Consider the following 3816-nt stretch of genomic DNA (forward strand, 5'->3'; position numbering starts at 1 on the left):
TGAGGTCGAACGATACGTCACCCGACACGGAAGCAGCCACGGGAAGTTCTTTTGGCTCGCGATCGATGTGACGTAAGGCGCCCCGAACTTAGGTCGGGGCGTGCTGTCGAAGAATACTTGGAGAACAGTCGGCGAAGCCTCTTGGGCTTTTGGTCAACTCTGTAGGGCGCCCTGAACTCGGGCTCGAGATGTCATTGTGGATACCTGCGGTCGCGTGAGCTCTTTGGCTCACGATCGACACAATGCAGGGCGCCCCGAGCCCAACTCAAGGGATATCATTGTGGATACCTGTGGTCGCGTGAGCCCTTTGGCTCGTGATCGACACAACGCAGGGCACCCCAAGCCCAGCTCAAGGGATGTCACTGTGGATACCTACGGTCGCATGAGCTCTTTGGCTCGCGATCGACATAACGCAGGGTGCCCCGAGCCCAGCTTAAGGGATGCCATTTTGGATACCTATGGTCGCATGCGCTTTTTGGCTCGCGATCGACACAACGCAGGGCACCCCGAGCCCAGCTCAAGGGGACGTCATTGTGGATACCTGCACGACGCCTCCCACTCAGATCGGGGGCGTGCTTGTAGATTACTGCGGTCGGGGGAGCTCTTCAGCGGCTCTCCATTGACGCTGCAGGGCGCCTACCACTCAGATCGGAGGCGTACGTGTAGATTACTGCGGTCGGAGGAGCTCTTCAGCGGCTCCCTGTTGATGTTGCAGGGTGCCCTCCACTCAGATCGGGGGCGTACTTGTAGATTATTGTAATCGGAGGAGCACTTCAGCGGCTCTCCGTTGACGCTGCAGGGCGCTCCCCACTTAGATCGAGGGTGTACCTGTAGATTACTGCGGTTGGGAGAGCTCTTCAGCGGCTCCTCGTTGATACCGCAGGGTGCCCTCCACTCAGATCGGAGGTGTACTCGTAGATTACTGTGGTCGGAGGAGCTCTTCAGCATCTCCCCATTGATGTCGTAGGGCGTTCCGAGCCGAGCTCTGGGGACGACTTTGTAGATTTAGATCCTGCGATCGTGGAGCGCTTTGGCTCTCTGTCGACGCTGTAGGACGTCTCAAGCCGAGCTCTAGGAACGACTTTGTAGATTTAGATCTTACAGTCGCGGAGCACTTTGGCTCTCTGTCGACGCTGCAGGGCGTCCTGAGCCGAGCTCTAAGGACAACTTTGTAGATTTAGATCTTGCGATCGCGGAGCGCTTTGGCTCTCTGTCGATGCTGCAGGGCGTCCCAAGCCGAGCTCCAAGGACAACTTTGTAGTTATGCAACTCGCGTCGCGGAGACTATCGGGGCATATCGAGCTCATTAAGACATTTCAAAGATGTTTTTAGAGAAATCCTAGAGGATTACTTTATTGATTAACATATTCTGGGATTTTTTTTAAAAAAATCCTAACCTGGGGGGGGCTAAAGTTCCGTCTGGGGGTTGTAGCTTAAATTCCGGGTTATCAGACCCGGGCTGATGGAGATGATGCCTCTCTGCTGCCCCCGTGGTCAAGAAGCCGCTAGCATGTGGGATACACGACTACAACATTGATAATACCCATGATGGGACGATGGTCGTTCTGCCCATCGCCTGATTACGGACAAATCGGCCTAGCTGACTTGGCGGACAAGAGCCTTGATCTTATCACGGAGCTGGTAGCCGTCCTCCATGTCATGACCGTAATCTTTTTGGAAGCGGCAATATTTGTCCGAGTGCTCCTGCGTCCCTAATGGTCGCATCCTTGGTTGGGGTTGGAGATAGCCACGACCCTCGATTTTTATGAGGATCTCTGTCCGAGTGGATGTGAGGGGAGTGTACTTCCCATACCTTTGGAGGAGAACATATTTTCCAGGCTTCCAGAGGAGAGATATCAGATGAACCTCCCTCCCAGGTCGAGGAGGACCCCTCCTACGCCATGGGGACCTACTCCTTGACCGATTACGCTCCTCGTGGCGTTTCGCGACTTGATCCCGGAGCATCTGAATTTGTCGCTCCAATTCTTTAACTTTCTTGTCGAGCTCGGCAACGGATGAAGCTCCTACCAGCTGGAGATCTTGAACAACCGTAGTAAGTGTTTGGACTTGTTGGGCGAGTAGATCAAACTGCTCTGGCTGGACTTGAGGGGTTTGGTCTGCCGGCGTAAGTGCTGTAGGGGGTGGGCTCTGGAGCGAGTTGTCGGACGTTGGTACCCGGCTGCTCGATGCATTTGGAGCTCCATAATTTTTTAACCTCATGATCCCGATTCAGGCTCTTCCTCTAGCACCAAAATGTTGTGGTTCAAATTTGGCCCGAGGGTGACCACGCCGGGGAGTCGAGAGAGCTGCCGGAAGGTTGAGGAAGAGGGTGAGCCACCTTCCGCGCGACGCCCAAGTTAGAGTGAATCTCAGATGGATCAAAAAGTCTCCCTAGGCGTTACCTGATGGGGCTATTTATAGTCACTGTAGAGGTGCCCAGGTGGTTGAGGTATGGCCCGTTCTCATCATGAAAGGAGATGGCTTCAAACCAGACGGTGCATAGCTAGAGCTTGCTTGAGGCGCATGGTGCAGTCCGTTCTTGTGAACAGTAAGGCGTTGACAGTTGTAGCAGGGTATGACTGGAGCAGCATGACGTTGTTCTTAACTATCATTAGCTAGCAAACAAAGCATGGCGCGGAAGCGTCGCAATGTTCGACCACGTAGGCGAGCATAAGCAGGCTCGTGGATGCGGCCGTAGGCGAGACCGAGCTCAGTGAGGTCGTATTATATATTTGGCGAGATCGGCCTAGCATCCTTGATTCTGAGGTGTGCTTGGTAGTGCGCCCCGAGCTCGAGGGTCGGGATACGTTATTAGATAAGGCGCCCCGAGCTCGTTCGGGGCGCGTCGGCGAATATAAGGACGCCCCAGACTTGCAGCTGAAACAGCTGGGCGTCCCGAGCTCGGGCTCGGGACGTCTTTATAGGCATCTGAAGAGGTGGCTGTAAGTCATGGTAGTGGAGAGATTCGGCCGAGGTCGACTAAGCCTTCGGCAGAGTTCGGAGTCGGGCTGGTTTTGAGCCGGACCGTTGTTCTATCTGGTCGAAGTTGTGGTCTGCTCTGCCGGGATAGGTCGATCCCTTGCCCTAAGCTGGACGATCCATTTCGACCCCCCCCCCCCCCCCCCCAATCAGAGGAACTATTCTGAGTCTGCACCAGGTAAAATAAGAGAGACCAAGTTCCATATTTTGCTCTCATAAAAAAGATATACTAATCTTCACTGGTCAACATAAATCTTGCAGCATGTGTGGCTGACAATGCTTTGCTCCTCGCAATTAATAAAGAATTCCCAACCTTGAATTGGTTAGCAAACACAATCCCAAGATAGTAAATGTACTGAAAAACTCCTGGATTTACCTCAAATACACCTTTGAGCAATATAAGTGCACAATCAAGCTCATCAATAACTGGTTATGAGTCAACTTGACCAACATTTGCATTTTAAACAAACCCTACGTCTAAATTGGTCTAGAAAACTAGGATTTTGTATGGTTCATCATGTATTTTTAAAGATATTATTATGATTTATAATTCACATCATGATTCTTATTGAAAAACATTCGGTGCCAAATGCTATAAATACATTCTAGCCCAACCGAATTAATATTTATCTAATATTTATAAGTCTTCTTACCATGTCCTAGAAATTTTACGGTATTTAAATTATCAATTCTTTATAGAAAAAGAAATTTTAATTTTTACTAGCTATTCATTATTTTATATATTATTAAAAATGACATATGAGAAAAGTTTAAGATTCTTCGAATTAGTCTATTCAATTATAAGAGAAGGTTTAGTTCTGAATCTAATCATTTACC

The sequence above is a fragment of the Phoenix dactylifera genome, chromosome 1, assembly GCF_051530095.1.
Source record: "Phoenix dactylifera cultivar Ajwa chromosome 1, Ajwa_hap1_PhDact_Kaust_v1.1, whole genome shotgun sequence".
Lineage (NCBI taxonomy): Eukaryota > Viridiplantae > Streptophyta > Magnoliopsida > Arecales > Arecaceae > Phoenix > Phoenix dactylifera.